Source organism: Vigna angularis, chromosome 6 (assembly GCF_016808095.1).
Source record: "Vigna angularis cultivar LongXiaoDou No.4 chromosome 6, ASM1680809v1, whole genome shotgun sequence".
Classification (NCBI taxonomy): domain Eukaryota; kingdom Viridiplantae; phylum Streptophyta; class Magnoliopsida; order Fabales; family Fabaceae; genus Vigna; species Vigna angularis.
This window is the reverse complement of record NC_068975.1, coordinates 18,338,867-18,357,264: the sequence shown is the minus strand read 5'-3', so window position 1 is coordinate 18,357,264 and position 18,398 is coordinate 18,338,867. Positions and strand designations below refer to the sequence as shown.

Genomic DNA, 18,398 nt, shown 5'->3' with positions numbered 1-18,398 from the left:
TCCTTGTCAGGTTCATTTCCCCAAAAATCCAAATTTATCCATAACAAATTCTTAAACAATTTCCTAAACAAAATTTCAAGCAATTTTCAAAAAGAACTACGGAACCCTGATTTCTCATTGTGAATGAGAATACGTAGGAGCAAGGTCAATCCTTGTCGGGCCCAAAAAACTAAAAAATATTGTTTGTTTCTTTAGAGTTTTATTTTAAGGGAAAGTTAAACATTTTGAAAACCACATCATATTCGCGTATTTAGTTAAAGGTACTGCCTTAAGGGAGGCGTTGTAGGGTGCTAATACCTTCCCTACACGTAACCGACTCCCGAACTGAGAATCTGGTTCTAATAGACCATGCCTTATCATTTTATGGTTTTTTCGTAGTTTTCCAGAATAAACTATGGTGGCGACTCCAAAATCTCTTTTTTTGATACCACGTTTCTTTTTTTTCGGATCGTCGTCCCGTCGCGACTTTTCCGGTTGCGACAGATTGCGACTCCACTGGGGACGTCAGAGAGTCAGGCCATTTAATTAGATAAGCGAATTCGATGTGGTTTTTCTTTGTGTTTTTATTCCCTTTGTCTTTATCTATGTTTAATATTTGGAATAATTGCATGTGAGTTTCTTTTACTTTTTATTTATGTTTGAAATAATTGTTTCTATTTATCTGTGTTTATTTTTGCAATTGTTGTTTTTCATTATAATCTCCCTCCACACAATATGCATATCATGAGTGAGGTCCTATACCCGGGTCTGAGCGCAACTTAGAAATAGAGGAGTTGTGTAGTGGTGTCACTCTGGGATGTACTTCCTGTCTGGCTATCGTGAGAACTCCAGCTAGAGTCTGTTCTCTTCATTTGTGTCTCCACATCTAGTTGATTACTCTGACTGTTGTGGAGAAATAGTGAAAAGAGTCATAGCTCTAGTGGCCTTGATTTAAGGATTAGGAAGCTATCCTTGTGAGTGCATAAATTTTGCCTTAGAACTTTAGTCGCTCAACCTTCGATAAGGCACAAAAGGGAGATTAATTGTTCAAGTTTGTCTATTAGTCTTTTTCTTTCTATAAATGTGTCATGTTTCTTTTGATAAAAAAAAAGAGAAAAAAATTGATAAATAAATAAATAAAGTTTCAATTCATAATTAATTTTGTCTCGGAATCATTCTAAAAAAAACAAAAATTGAAGAAAATCTTGAGTCACTTGTCTTTCTTGCAAATTATCAAACTCTTGTTTTTTCGAAAATAGCAAAAAATATATAAATAGAAAAAAAGAAAATAAAAGTATTGATAACAAAAAGAAAACAAAAGTTGTAGTGTCAGATTTTTCCGACGTCAAATGTTGAATCAAAAATAACAATTCGATGTTTTCTCTTGAGATGTTTGTGCACATGGTGTTTGAAAAATCTCACCCTTCACTTTCCAAAATAAAGGATCTTCCCTAGTAAACATTGTCACTGCCCTCAGTAACAAAAACCTTTACACTGGGGCAGATTGGCCTGACCAACATTATCCTCATTTGCGCTAGTTGAGTGATCCCTGAATCCATTGAGGCAAACAAAAGAACAAAAGAATTTTCAAAAAAAAAGAATAAGTCCCCTATATTGAAAAACCCGAAAGGGCGGTCTAGAAAAGAAAGGAAGAAAAAACGACTCATGTTGAGGTCATCTAATCGTAGAATTAATCTTTTGAAAATAAAGCAATCAGAGTTCAAAATGATGTGTGGCCTTCTTTCTTTATCCAAAAAGCAAAAAACTATAACCATTGTTACCCCGTTTGAGCCAAAAATAAATTCTTTTTCAAAATTATTCCCAAGCAAGGGTTATCATCAGTATGAGTCAACTTGGAATGCAGATGAAGAGTACTCAACGATCAAATGAAGCGAATCCTTCAAAAAGGGTAAAAAAAAAACAACAATAAAAAAGAATTAACCAGAGATGAAGGAAAAACGAAGTTCAAGACAAAAGCAAAGTGCTCTAAAGATCAAATAGTTGATGCAATGCGTAGATGATAACCCTTGTTTTAAAAAAAAGTGTGTATCCGACAAACATTTCATTTGGGCCTTTATACCCTTTTCTTTCAATACCTTTTAGCCCCTAGCCATGTTACAAGCCTAACAAAGTCCACGCAGATCGAATGATGATTGCTCATATTTTCATAAAGCTTAATTTTGCGATAAGACAAAATAACTTTCAATGTGTCCAAAAAAAAAGATTTGAAAATGAATAATGTCTCAAGAATAGGGGACCTCTCTACCAACCAGCCAAAAGCATACAAAAGAAAATCGAAGCAATTTGAGCCATCCTTTTAGCTGACCCTTTCCTACCCACTACTTCTTCCAAACGAAACCTCATTCCAAAAACAAAAAAAAAACAACAAAACTGGGGCAGCTTGGTGAACCTCACCGCGCGTCTTTTCCTTAAAATTCGTCAAACCATAATCTCAAGAATGGGGCAGCTTTGCAGATCTTACTTGAATTTTTCACCAGAATTATGATGGATTCACCATCATACTCATTACACCAAATCGGGGCAACTTTTTAGGTACCTCGTGTTTTGCTTTGACACTCATCTCTTGTAAGGAGCGTATGAGGTGACAAGCCCGCATGGCTATCCCATTATCTTCCAAACCATTCTAAACAATTCCCATTTCTTCACTTCCGAGTGAATTCAAGCATATGAACGTTAATGTCTCGGGAGAAAAAGTCAAAATGTAATAATCTCAAAGTTAGATCTCGGATGTATGACATTCCTCACTTTTCTAAGCATTGGAAATAATGGCCAGTCTGATGATTGCAAGTAAGACCATGGACTCGAAAAAATAACAAAAAAACAAAACAAAGCAAACGTTTTCATATATTTATCAAAAAGAAAGTATTTCTCATCGAAACCCTCTTCATTCACATGAATGGTTATCGATTTCCTTCTTCAAAAAAAAAAACCAAAGAAAACACAAAAAGAATAACATTCATATTTTCTCTCTCAAGCCATATTGATTCATATCGATAAGCTTTGAAATTTGTGTTAAAATTAAATAACATTTGAAGTTTTAGGAATTTCAAAATTCGAAAGCCCAGTTTCTACACTGGCCCACAAAATGAAAGGTTTCAACACCCCTACGCTTTTTCAAAAATCAAATTTCTATCAAAATTACAAGACATTTCACAAATTACAAATTTCAAGAATTTCAAAATCTGAAAGCCCAGTTTCCATACTGGCCCCTAAGCCCAGTTTCCACACTGGCCAACATTTCTCAAATTACAAGTTTCAAGAATTTCAAAATTTGAAAGCCCAGTTTCCATACTGGCTCCCAAAGCCCAGTTTCCACACTGGCCCCTAAGCCTAGTTTCCACACTGGCCAACATTTCTCAAATTACAAGTTTCAAGAATTTCAAAATTTGAAAGCCCAGTTTCCATACTGGCCCACAAAGCCCAATTATCACATTGGCCCCAAGCCCAGTTTCCATACTGGCCCCCTAAGCCCAGTTTCCACACTGGCCAACGTTTCTCAAATTACAAGTTTCAAGAATTTCAAAATTTGAAAGCCCAGTTTCCATACTGGCCCACAAAGCCCAATTATCACATTGGCCCCAAGCCCAGTTTCCATACTGGCCCCTAAGCCCAGTTTCCACACTGGCCAACATTTCTCAAATTACAAGTTTCAAGAATTTCAAAATTTGAAAGCTTAGTTTCCATACTAGCCCACAAAGCCCAATTATCATATTGGCCCCCAAGCCCAGTTTCCACACTGGCCCCAAGCCCAATTATCATATTGGCCCCTAAGCCCAGTTTTCACACTGGCCCCAAAGCCTAGTTTCCACACTGGCTCCAAGCCCAGTTTTCACACTGGCCCCAAAAGCCCAATTTTCACACTGGCCCCCAAAGCCCAGTTTCCACACTGGCCCCCAAGCCTAGTTTTCACACTGGGCCCCAAGCCCAGTTTTTACACTGGCTCTTAAGTTCAATTTTTGCCTGGCCCTTAAGTCCAATTTTTGTATGGCACCTTTAGTTTCTCTTTGGGATATCGATCCTCTGCTAGGCAATGGTCGAACCCTTTTTATTGCATCGTGATTATCTTCATCTTATGTACTTGAATCGATTGTTATTCTCCTCTTTTCTCTTTGAAACCCAGACGAAATTAGTATTTCTATCTTTACTTATATTTTACTCTAATAATATAAAAACGTTGTTTGTCATATTATCTAGTAAAATCTAAGTAAAGAGGGGCAGCTGTCAATACCCAATTTCGTCCGGGTAAATATAATTCATCACAAAAATAAATAAATAACAAAACATAAAAAAAAAACCAAAATGAAAAATACTATTTATTTTACTTTTTGCACCCCCAAATTTTCTTTTAAACACTTAATCCAATGGCCCAAAATAATTTCATTTTTTTTACTTCCTCACCACCCATCTTTTCTTATCACACCCCATTCTCCACATCATCATCCACCTCACCCTCCACATCATCTACCTTTTTCATTTACTTTTTCCACATCATTTCCATATTAATTTTATATATCAACTTTTCTAATTATTCCACTTACTTTTTTTAATTATATCTTCTCCATCAACATTTTTTATTATCCATTTTTCTCCACCTTATTTTTCCACCCACTTTTTATATTATTTCTTTCACTTATTTTCCACATTAACTTTTACTATTCATTATATTTTATTTCACCTAATTTCTCCACCAACTTTTTATATTATTTCTTTCACTTATTTTTCACATTAACTTTTTCTATTCATCTTTTTTTAATTATATTTTATTTCCTCTAAATTTTCCACCAACTTATTATATTATTTTTATTCATCAACTTTCTTCATCCTTAACTCTATAAATGCCTACATTCTCTTCACTTCACACACACAATTACATAATATCCATCTCTTCTCTCTCAAAATCTCTTCATTCCATCCCAAAACTCTACTTCATTTTTCTCTCACATTTTACTATTTCCTAATCCCTCTATACATAGTAAATCCCATACCACATTTCTACTATAAATTCATCTTCTTCACCATCAATCTACCTCTTCTCACAACTTATTACAAGCAAAGTCTTGCTTCATCTTTCAAATCTTCAACAAGGTACACATTTTCTTTTCATTCTATTTATATTCATTTTGATCATTTTTTTTTAGTTTATAAATTTATCCTATGCTTTTTGATATTTTTATGTCATAGATATTTCAACTTCACTCTCTTCATAATAAAAAATATATAAAAAAAATATAAAACTTTAAAAAACATGTAATGATATAAATATCGGTGTGAGTACTCGTGCGATCGTACGCATCAGCCTAGTACTCATTACCCAAAATATAAAATAAACAAAAAAAGCCGTGTGAGTGCTCGTGCGATCGCACGCATCAGCCTAGTGCTCAAAACGCAAAAAAATATAAAATAAACAAAGAAAGCCGTGTGAGTGCTTGTGCGATCATACGCATCAGCCTAGTGCTCATTACGCAAAAAAAATATAAAATAAACAAAAAAAGTCGTGTGAGTGCTCGTGCGATCGTACGCATCAGCCTAGTGCTCATTACGCAAAAATCTAAATATTACATCAAAATACCAAAAAAAATATAATCTTCAAAAAACTAAAAAATCAACACTTTCAAGCAAACAAACAATTTTTCAGCCAGAACTACGTGATCCTTGATTCTCCATCAAAAGTGGAGATACGTAGGAGCAAGGCCAGTCCTTGTCAGGTTCATTTCCCCAAAAATCCAAATTTATCCATAACAAATTCTTAAACAATTTCCTAAACAAAATTTCAAGCAATTTTCAAAAAGAACTACGGAACCCTGATTTCTCATTCTGAATGAGAATACGTAGGAGTAAGGTCAATCCTTGTCGGGCCCAAAAAACTAAAAAATATTGTTTGTTTCTTTAGAGTTTTATTTTAAGGGAAAGTTAAACATTTTGAAAACTACATCATATTCGCGTATTTAGTTAAAGGTACTGCCTTAAGGCAGGCGTTGTAGGGTGCTAATACCTTCCCTACACGTAACCGACTCCCGAACCGAGAATCTGGTTCTAATAGACCATGCCTTATCATTTTATGGTTTTTTTGTAGTTTTCCAGAATAAACTATGGTGGCGACTCCAAAATCTCGTTTTTTGATACCACGTTTCTTTTTTTCGGATCGTCTTCCCGCCGCGATTTTTCCGGTTGCGACACAAAGTTTGTTTGTTAAACCTTTATTTAGGTTCAAGCACGAAGAGGTGAAGATTTAATCCTGAAAAAATCACCATATTAGAAAAGCTGAAATGGAGATGAAGAAAATGGGAGGTACAATCCTTACTGGGTTTATGGTTGTTTTTATAATCTAGCATATTATTAGTTAGATATTCTGAGGTTTATGCATACTAATTTATTGGAGCCTTTTCAATGCTACATGATTTTCTAAGGCAGGAAAAAACACACACACTTATATATATATATATATATATATATATATATATATATATATATATATATATATATATATATATTATTATCCTCCTAGTACATCGTTAGGTAGATATTTTTCTGTTGTGTGAATAGTGCTTAGATTTTCATGATAATATCATTCATACCTTACTTGATGCATCTTTGCAATGAATGCCTCTGCCCTTCCACGAAACACTTTCCATTCTTGTTCCCACCATAAAGCCTTTTCTGCATCATTTCCATCAATCCCACTATTGTTAATATCCTCAAGTAAAAATGCCCAAACTTCCCAAGCTTTGTATTTTGTATTTGTTACTTTACACATTTGTTCTCTTTCTCACACTTGGTAAATTTATGCTCAGGAGGAGACGTCAACAAAGAAAATTAAGTTGGGCTTTTTCAGTGGAGTTATTTCAAGGGAAAAATCAGTTCCTTTCGAAAGAACTTTATTTCGTGCTACTAGGGGAAACATGTTTCTCAAACAGGGATGTGGTTGATCATTTTGTTCTTGATCTTTCGTCAGAGGAGGTTTAAATTGTGAAATCTAAGTCTTAAGCCTCTTGCAATTAGATATGTAATATAGTACTAGATGTACTAGATCATCTAAGTTCCTCCTTTTATTTAAAAATATATGAACCAATAGGGACAAACCTGCTTTGACATAATTGTATATATAATTACGTTTTTTTATTATGGAAATGTACTCTTGTATTGCTACCACTTCTATCTTCTTAGCCTTTTGTCCATACAGTCATAACCTCCCTTTTTTACAGGTTCATTAAAATGTATTTGTAGTCTTTTATTCTGGAGAGAGTGTTAAAAGTAAAATTCTGAAAATATGTGATGCTTTTGAATAAAATATTAGTTTTAATATTTTTGCAGTTTCTACTGCCTCGGTTCAACTCCAAACCGAGGCATAAGATTCCCCTTTACTACTTCGGTTCACCAGCAAACGAGGTCAAAAGTCTGGCGAAAAAAAAAAGTAGAAAAATGAACACCCTTTACTGCCTTGGTTTTATTTGAACCGAGGAAAAAACATACACCTTTTTGCCTCGGTTCAAAACCGAGGCAAAAAGTGGTAGACTTTTTGCCTCGTCTGTATATACCTCAATTACAGAACCGGTGCGGATAGGGACAAATAATCGTTGTCGTTTCCCTTTACTGTACTAGTGTCATTTGCATAGTACTCATGCTTGCCACATTTAAAATACTCAACTCTAGAATTTGACCAAGCTCCTCGGTCTCTCCCTTGCCATAGCCATTCCAGTTTTGTTGCCTATACTGTTCTTTGTGGTCTTCATGGTCACCTCGGCCATGACCTTCTCGGCCTCTTCCACGAAAACCTCGACCTTGAGTGTTTCAAGCTCCTCCCTTCAAGTTATGTTGTGCTTGAAGGGCTTGATCAAGTGGCTAATAGTTCTTCCTTCTCCATTGTTTGTGCGCCTCAAGTGACCCAACAAGTTCTTATATTGAGAGCGTTGACAGATCATTGGATTCCTCAATGGCGTAAACTATTCTTTTGAAAGCATTTGTTAACTATCTCAGAATTTTCTCCACAACCCAACTGGCTGGCAACGACTCTCCATTCCTGCATAAACTACTCGGTCACCCGTTCTCTATTTTCCATCTTCAAGTTTTCAAACTCACCTTTGACAGTTTTAAGTCGAACTTGCTTAACACGGTCATTCCCTCTGTATGCCTTCTCCAAGATCTCCCACACTTCTCTTGAAGATGGAGCTTTTGTTATTTTCTCAAAGCCGGACTCATCCACAGCTTTGTATAGTAAGTACAAAGTCGATTTTTTCTTTACTCACGTTTTTCTCAACACAATAATCTGTGCAATTGTCTATTTTTCATCTTCATCTATATACTTCAATTGTCATAATTGGCTTTCTTCGTTATTTATGGCAGGGACATATTGTTTACAAGATTGACATCTTTCTTTCTCTTCCCCCAAACACTCAAGCATGCTTTCTCTCTTTTTCACATTGGCACCCTCTTTTTTTTTCACACTCGGAAACTTAGGACACAAAAGCTCTAATACCAATTTGTAAAACTAAATGACACACAAAAGTTGATTTGATACGAACTCTGTCTATTCATTCAATATTTCAAGCCATTAAATAGCTGCATAATGTAATCGAGTACATAGAAACAAAAAAACTAGTTGGATACAATAAAACGAAAACAAAACGACATTAAAAAACAAAATTACATATAAACCCTTAGATTTAAGTTTATCCCATTACATTACATAGTCTTCCAATATGATGAAATTGAGCTTGAGTTCGCAGTTTGCCTTCTATTATCAATACTCTTGATGGAATGTGATGAAAATGGGCACACTCAGAATAAAGAAAACCATAGTGCATATACGCTAACAAATACCAAAAGCCAGAAAAGAGACAAACTTCTTCATGCATGCCCAAAGGCCATCCCAAAAGCAATATGCAGCATCACTTGCATCCATACTTAAACTACGAATTTTGATGTTTACGACCCCAAGTGGACAAATCAGGACGAGTAGGTACTTTTATTCACAGTCTCCTATTCGTATAACACTTTTCACGTACAACATCAATTGTTGGATTTCTTGAATGGACATACCGGAGAGAGTCCATACATAATCTCGGAGATCTAGATTTTGATGAGTTCCAAGCCATGAGTCAACCAACATATAATAGACCTAACGCATATACAAAAAATTTTCAAGAATGGAAAATGTGAGGAGGTGATTAGATAACAGGTCTATTTTCTTTAGTTCCTATAGTTACAAATATATAAACTTCCATTCTTTATAATTATAAAGATTTCTGTTTAGTGTTTACAAATATCATTTGAACTCATTTTAGTCTGATGAAAAGGATTATAGGTTAGGAAATAATGTTTTTGTGATATCAAGCTATAAAACTATTAATAAAGATAAAGAGCACACCTCTATAACCGCGAAGAAAAAATTTCAGCTGCTATCTCAGCCAATATCAAAGCACGATTTTTCGTGACAAAATGTACATCGGGCACATGTTTGATCATCCAATGCTCTTTTCCTCCGTTGGGGTCAATCCTTTGTTGAAATTCGGTCGGCATATATAAGATGTCAAGAACTTGGAGTTTCTTTAAGTGTTGAATGCCGCAGGGTACTGCCTTCAGTTGGAGAATACTCATTATCTGAAGCTTTTCCAAAGATTGCAGTGCTCCGCTATCAATAAAGATGGAGCTCAATTGCTGCAAACCATTGAGCTTTAGTTCCTTTAGTTTCTGAAATCCTCTATTTTCAAAATGTAAAGTTTCTCCGTCATAAGAATTAGAGTCAAAAGAGAGCAACAACAAATTTGGCATACTTCCAAGATCTGTCAACCGAATGTTAGTTAACCTGGATTCAACCAAAGACAATTTCACAAGATTTTGGAGTTGGGGAATCCAATTTGGGAACTCTTTTAAACGGCCACACAGGTGAAGCTTCCTTAGTTTAGACAAGGATAACCTAATGTGCAAGTCAAGTGCTTCAGTCTATTAAGCTGAGGCCCAAGATGGTGTGCACTGAGATAAAGCCCAATATCGGGCGGCCCATGTGAAAACTAAAGCCATCAGATTGGATGGCTTCTGCAAACGTGTCCAGCACTTCGTCACTGATCAGGAGAGAGAACAGAGTGCTTCCAGAGAGTTCCAACTCAGAGGATGAAGCTCCAGCGGTGCTCCGGCAGCCTTAGAGGCTTCAGACGGCAATGGTGCAGACAAAGAAAATGCTCAGGGCAGAGAGACGAGTAAGTAAAGTGTTTCCTTTCTCTATTCTGATTTGTTTCAATGTGTCAAAAATATTATTGCTTTCATTGATTGTAAAACAGTAAACAGAGATCTATATATATGGATCTCTGGTAAACAGAAAACATTAAAAGCCTAAAATAGAAAACATTGAACAAAACCCTAAATTGAACTACGGTTCAGTTTGTCATTATGAACCCAATAACTGATTCTTAATAGCCTCCCCTCAAACTGGATGGTGTATATTCACCAATCCAAGTTTGGGAACGATAGTTTTGTATTTGACGCGGTGAGGGAATTTAGTGAAGATGTCTGCGAGCTGCTCGTCAGATCGTATGGGAATGAGAGTGAGTAGATGTTCCTGGAGCTTTTCACGAACCACATGACAGTCAAGCTCAATATGCTTGGTGCGTTCGTGAAAGCTTTGATTGTGGGCTATATGCCTGGCAGATTTGTTGTCACAATATAAAGCAGGGGTCCCTGCCTCCTTAACTTGAAAGTCATGTAATAGATAGCAGAGCCACTGTATTTCACATACAGTGGCTGCCAGTGCTCTGTACTCAGCTTCTGTGGATGATCGAGATACGGTCTTCTGCTTCTTAGACTTCCAGGAGATAAGAGATGATCCGAGGAAGACACAGAATCCCGTTGTAGATCTTCTAGTCTTGGGGCAAGTTGCCTAGTCAGAGTCACTGAAGGCTTTTAGCTGTATAGGGGACTCAGCAGAGAAGAATAACCCTTCAGAGGGTTTAGCTTTAATGTACCTGAGGATGTACTGAATAGCACGGTAGTGATGGTCAGTGGGTGCTTGCATGAACTGGCTAAGTAGATTAACTATAAAACATAAATCAGGTCTAGTGTTTGTAAGATAGAGTAACTTTCCTATTAGTCTTCTGTATGGTCCTGGGTCATCCAGATAACTGTCTTCTTTGTATAAGGAGGTGGTATCACTGAGAAAGGGAGTAGATGAAGGCTTGCAGCCTAACATCCCTGTCTCCTCCAGTATGTCTAAAGCATACTTCCTTTGGCACAAATGAATGCCTTTCTTTGACCTGGCTACCTCTAAACCGAGGAAATACTTGAGCTCACCAAGATTCTTTATTCGAAACTTCTTGTGAAGAAGTTCTTTCATGTTGTTGATCTCTATCATAGAGTTCCCTGTCAAAACAATATCATCCACATATACAAGTAGAGCAGTGAAACTGGTGGGGGTTGTTCTAATGAACAAAGAGTGATCAGACTTAGATTGAACATAATTAACTGATGTCAAGAAAGAAGATAATTTTTCAAACCACTGTCGGCTGGCCTGCTTTAAGCCATATAGGGATTTTCTCAACCTGCAAACAAGTCCTTTATTGTGGTCCATCAAACCTGGAGGTGGCTCCATGTATACCTCTTCATTGAGGTCTCCATGTAAGAAAGCATTGTCCACATCTAGTTGATGTAGAAACCAATTATTGGAAGCCGCCAGAGCAATAAGTAACCTGACTGTGGTTAGTTTGGCAACAGGGGAAAAGGTGTCAAGATAGTCTATTCCCTCTTGTTGTGTGTACCCTTTGGCCACTAAGCGAGCCTTGAATCTCTCAATACTACCATTAGCTTTGTACTTTGTCTTGTACACCCACTTACATCCTATAGCATTCTTTCCTGGAGGCAGCTGGGTTAGAACCCATGTATCATTATCTTGCAGGGCTTTAATCTCTTTCTGCATAGCCTCTACCCACTCATTCATGTGTCTTGCTTCATTATAGGATTTGGGCTCCTTGCTGGTCGTGACTGCCATGGTATATTTTAGATGCCTTCCTGTAAGATTGTCACAATACAATTGGTTGGCTATCGGATAAGGGGTTTTAAGGTTATTTTTCAGAGATAGGGATTGATTCACCTGATGGACATAATCTTTAAGGTAGTCAGGAGTTTTTCTGGGTCTGTTTGACCTTCTTTGTAGTTGGGTGTCCTGGTTGTCTTCTGCAGCCTCACTGCTGTCTTCACTAACATTGGGCTGTTGTGCCCTTTCCTGGGCAGCATTTGGTATGTCATCATCATGGTGATAGTTATCTCCTGAGAGATCGTCAATTGGTGCAGTTGTGTTCTCTCCAATGGTATGATCTGTATTGTTGTCCTGCAATTTCTTGTAAGGAAAGGTGTCCTCATGAAAGACAACATTTCGGCTTACAAGTAGCTCTTTGGTGTTTATGTCAAGCACAAGGTACCCCTTGACACCAGATTTGTATCCTAGGAAAAGCCCTTTTCTAGCTCTTGGGTCAAGTTTGTTCCTGTTATGTTCAAGAGTAGAAGCAAAACACAAGCATCCAAAAACTTTGAGGTTTAAGAAGGAGGGGGGCATGTGGTAAAGCAAATCATAAGGGGTTTTGTTACTGAGAATGGGGGTAGGCAGCCTATTGATGAGGTAGACTGCATGGCTAACAGCATAAGACCAGTAAATGTTAGGTATGTTAGCTTGGAAAAGCAGACCACGGGTAACATTCAAAATGTGTTGATGCTTCCTTTCAACAACAGAATTTTGTTCAGGAGTTTCAACACAACTCCTTTGATGATTAATGTCGTGTATCTTGTAAAAATCCACACAGTTAAATTCAGGTCCATTGTCAGACCTAATACTTTTAATTCCTTTGTTGAACTGGTTTTTAATTTTGATCACAAAATTCTGTAATAAGTCTCTGGTCTGCCCTTTATTATTCATTAGAAAAATCCAAGTATGCCTACTATAGTCATCAACTATGGTGAGAAAATATTTATGGCCATGAATGGAAACAGTGCTAAAAGGGCCCCATATATCACAGTGAATAATATCAAAACAATCAGTAGTAGCAGTAGTACTTTGTAGAAAAGGCAATTTTCGTTGTTTGGCAAAATGGCAAGTATCACAAACAATATTGGTCCCTAGTTTGACATAAGGAAAAACATCGCATATTTGTTTCATAACTCTGTCTCCTGGGTGGCCTAGTCTATAATGCCACAGATCTACATTAGTCTTCTTAAAAGAAAAAATTGTCTTGGCAGTGTGTCTTTGGTCAGTTTTAGGAAGGTCTTGTAGGTAATAGAGGCCTCTCCAACAACTAGCATATCCAATCATCCTCAATGTATGGTTCTCCTTTATCTGACAAGTCTTGGAAGAGAAAGTCAGAATACAATTTAGGTCTTTGGTAAGACTTTGAACAGAGATCAAATTGAAACTAAAATCAGGTATATATAGAACATTGAAAATGATGAGGTCCTTAGATAATTGTACTGTCCCGGCATATTCAGCAGTTAAAATAGTGTTATTTGGTAATCTCACAGATATAGTTTTAATTCTATAAAATGTAGTAAAATTCATTCTATCATGTGTCACATGGTCTGTGGCACCAGTATCAATTATCCAGGAAGAAATACCTGTTTTATCTGCACTTTCAGCTCTCCGAACTTGATTAATCTTGTGGGTTGATTCATCATCTTTGTCTATCATTCGAAGTAGCTTCTGCATTTGTTCTGCAGTGAGAGAGTTAAGGATACTGCTGTTATTGGTAGTCTGTATTTTCTGATTATTATTAGGTTCAGCTGTGTTCTGGCAAGCATTGGCAGAACTCCATTCACCCTTTTTTTCTTGACTGCCTTCTGCTTTCTTGTACCAAGGTGGGTACCCGTGTTTAGAATAGCACTCATCAACAGTATGGTTCATTTTGTTGCAAAATGAGCATTGTTTCCCATGGTTGGGGTTTCTACCTCTTCCTCTTCCTTGGCCACGCAATCCAGGTCCCCTTCCTTGGCCTTTCCACTGGCTGTTTTTGTCAGCAGTATTTACCATCACTTTTGCATCAGTAGACCCATGTTTTTCTTGTCTTTCTTGTTGCATGATAAGAGAGAAAACCCGATTGATGTTTGGAAGAGGATCCATTAGGAGAATTTGTGTTCTAACAGTGTTGTAAGAGTCATTCAAGCCCTTTAGAAAGCATATTACGTGCTCCATTTCTCTATATTTCAAGAGAACTTTTGAAAGGGCACAACTACATGGTATCTTGCATGTGCAAATGGGTATGGGTCTCAAGAATTCTAATTCTTCCCACAGAATTTTCAGATCTGTAAAATATTGGCTAACTCCTCTTTCCCCTTGTCTAATGGAGTGTATATCTTGAAGGAGATCTGATATCTTGAAATGATCACCTTTGGAAAACCTTTCTTTTAATTCATCCCATAATTCTTTTGCTTCTTCCACGTATATAACACTCTCGGCAATTTGAGGGGAAAGAGTCTTGGTTATCCAAGACAGTATCATCATGTTGCATCTCTCCCAAGCATCATATAGGATATCATCTTTCTGGGGTCTCTTTATGGACCCATCAATGAATTTCACTTTGTTCTTGGAAAGCAAAGCTCTTCTCATGCTTCTGCTCCAAGAAGAGTAGTTATTTTCACTCAGAGTTTGTGTGATGAGGGTGAGTCCAGGATTCTCTCCTGGGTGTAGATAGTAAGGGCTGGATGGGTTGTTGAATTCAACCTGTTCCATGAGGCCTAAAGTTGTACAGAACAGCCCAAGAATGTATCAAGAGTATCAGCAGGTGGAGCGGAAGCAGAGCAGGCACTAGACCTGCTCTGATACCATATTAAGCTGAGGCCTAAGATGGTGTGCACTGAGATAAAGCCCAATATCGGGCGGCCCATGTGAAAACTAAAGCCATCAGATTGGATGGCTTCTGCAAACGTGTCCAGCACTTCGTCACTGATCAGGAGAGAGAACAGAGTGCTTCCAGAGAGTTCCAACTCAGAGGATGAAGCTCCAGCGGTGCTCCGGCAGCCTTAGAGGCTTCAGACGGCAATGGTGCAGACAAAGAAAATGCTCAGGGCAGAGAGACGAGTAAGTAAAGTGTTTCCTTTCTCTATTCTGATTTGTTTCAATGTGTCAAAAATATTATTGCTTTCATTGATTGTAAAACAGTAAACAGAGATCTATATATATGGATCTCTGGTAAACAGAAAACATTAAAAGCCTAAAACAGAAAACATTGAACAAAACCCTAAACTGAACTACGGTTCAGTTTGTCATTATGAACCCAATAACTGATTCTTAATACAGTCCTATATTTTAAGGAGATATGCAGTCGCTCCAAGAGTGGCATCTCGTTTATAGAGGAACAAAGAGTATCACCATGATCTCCGCTAAGATTAGAAAGCCTCAGATCCCTTAATTGCTTTAGCTTTCCAAGCTCCCTAATAACCACTCCATCTGGATCTATTATCAATACATACATCTTTTCCAGGGACGTTATGCTCCCTAGACTATCCTTCACTGCAACGGAAGATATTGGGTCACCCAATAGACAACGTAGCTTTCTCAGCTTGGTAATCTCCTTTGGTACCTCAATCCCCCCAAATGCTCGTACATCTAGGGTCTCCAAGTTCTGGAGCTTATTAATGGATTTTGGAAGGCTTGTTATGGATGTACCCCGGAAGCTTAGATACTTTAAGTGGATTAAACTCCCCAAATTTTCAGGAACATCATATAATGGAGCATATTCAAAATCCAGCACCTTCAACCGCATGTATTTTTCAAGCAAGCGCCTGGTAAAGTCTTTAGATGACACTTCATCTGTAAAAATTAGAATTGACCGAACATGTTGTGATTCTTCGATAGATCCACTTAAACCATTAGAATTTCTTGCTATTGTTAAGCGTCGAATGATACCACTTGACTCCAAATGATTATGCTCATCAATATACTCACAAAACCCCGTATTCTTAATTTTTCCACGGATCATCTCATGTATTGAGTCGTGAACACGACATGCTTTAGCTCTGTCATCTATGGTAAATGATGCTACTAGTACTAGCCTTCGACTGATCAACTCCATTAAATGTTGTTGAGCAACTTCTTCTAGATTTCTTCCATTTTCATGTTTAACAAACCCTTCAGCTATCCAATGCTGAATTAATCTACCACATTTAACTTCGTAATCTTCAGGATACATTCCAAAATACAACAAGCATGACCTGAGATTCTGTGGCAAATCATCGTAACTCAAACTCAAAATTTTTGTTACACTGTGTAACTCGGAATTGCTCTGCAACTCCGAACTTAGATTTTGACTAAACAGGTGCCATTCAGATGGACTTTTACATTTTCTATATAAAAGACTACCAATGGCCACAATTGCTAAAGGTAAACACTCACACTTCCTAACAATGTCCAGACCTACTGCTTCATAATCTTTTGGACAACATCCATCAAAACCATACCCAAACGCCTTTTTACATAACAACTCCAAAGATTTTGCTTTACTTAAAGGCTGTAACTTATGCACCTCAAAAATAAAGCTTTTTTACAGAACTCCACAACCTTCTCATCCCTGGTAGTGATTAATACCCTACTTCCATTTTTATTATCAATCAGAGCCAATTCAATGTCATCCCAAAATGTTTCATTCCATACGTCATCAAACAAGACAACATACCTCTTATTGCATAAGCGGTTTCTGACTTCTTCTATCAACGACATTTGATTCATAGTTGCAACATCCCGAGGAGGATCCTCCCTTCTTTCTTTGCAAAGCTTGTTCGTCATATCCCTCAGCAACTCTTCAATAGTGTAGGATCTAGACACTGTGATCAACGCATGGCACTCAAAGTCTGTATGGACCCTGTCAAAAACTTGCTTAGAAATAGTGGTTTTTCCCAATCCTGCCATTCCTACAATAGAGATGACAGTGCGTTCTTTTCTTCCTTCTGTCAACCACTTTTTCAATGTATGTATAGGGCCTTCAAATCCAACAACCTCGTCTTCCTAAATAAAGAGAGGATCGATTCGAAGTTTCTGCCATGTGAAGTTTTCATTTCTCCTAGAACCGTCTGATCTTGATCCTATAGGAAAATGGTTTTCGAAGCCATCTCTTTCCGCACGAACATGTGACTTAACATCCTGAATCTGATACGCTATTTTAAGGCGAAAGATTTGAGTTTTGATGAACTCAGCGGCCTCACAGAGTAAAGCAGCACACCGAGGATCTTCTTCAGATTGCTTTTCGTTGCAGATAACATAGTCATCGATGACATCTTCCATGCAAACAGCTGCTTTTCTCAGCCTCATCAACCTTTTCTTTATTCTTTCACGCCTATTTTTATCCTCTTCAACTTCAGCCATTTTATCTGCATCATGAATGAAATCTTGAAAGCTTTCTAGTTCATCTGTAACTTCTGATACTTCTTTTGGGAGATCTTTCAGCATCTTTACAGCTTCTAAAAATTTTGGAAGCACATGCTGACTCGCAAAAGACATTGCAGTTTCTGCCATTTTAGTCTAGCTCTCTCTCTCGAGCTTTGTGGTGGTGACTACTTATGTTCTTCCACACTATAGCCAATAATTGTAGCTAGCCAACCCATACACAGTTTATTATAATATCTTTCGTTTTTTTCTGTATAAAATAAAAGCATGATTGATTTGACTCGGTTTTCATTTTGGCCGTTATACATCTTCGTTATCTATATCTATCGATAACATATTTTGTTTGTATCGATACCATTTTTCTCATTAAACAGCACATTCTACGAGAATAATTTCATTACAGGAATCATTAGGTTCTAATACATCTGTTTTCGCATTTTTGTTTCGGGGGTAGAGTTCCTTGGCCGGGTTTGAGGTTGATGCTGAAAGAGTTGTGGTGCAGACCGGATGGGCTGTGTTGAAGACCCGCTGGGTTATGCTAAAAACTGGACGGGTTCACGGCTAGTGCTATGGGAAGATGGTTGAAGACTGTGTTGGGTCTATCAAGGAATAGGTTCACCGGAAGACACAATACAAATGAGATTTCAGTTCAACCATATAAGGGATTGACACCACTCTCTACCCAAAACTTTAAGGCAATCAGTTAATGGGTCTTTCACTTTTATATAATGTTCTACTTTCTCATTTTTATTCAATGTAGGACTTAGACTCATTTTTATGCAATAGACTGGCGAAGCTTTATTGCAAACCTGACGAGCTCCACTGTAGATTGAACGGGCTCCACTGCAAACCGAACAAGCTCTATTTCCTCTCTTGCTCATTTAGAATTGCTAAAAAATACGTACAAAATTTTAATTCTTGAAGGAGTTGTTTGATCCACATAAGTTCACATGTAGCAATGGACATATATCAATATTCAGCTTTTGCACTAGATCGAGCAACAACACTTTGTTTCTAACTTTTCCATGATACAAGGTTCCCTCCAACGAGT

At 37.3% G+C, this 18,398-nt stretch overlaps 1 pseudogene; it reads right to left on the bottom strand.

The window, feature by feature from the left end:
- Nucleotides 1–8,600: 8,600 nt before the first annotated feature.
- LOC108341365 (disease resistance protein RPM1-like) lies at nt 8,601–17,515 on the bottom strand (annotated as a pseudogene).
- Nucleotides 17,516–18,398: the final 883 nt, after the last annotated feature.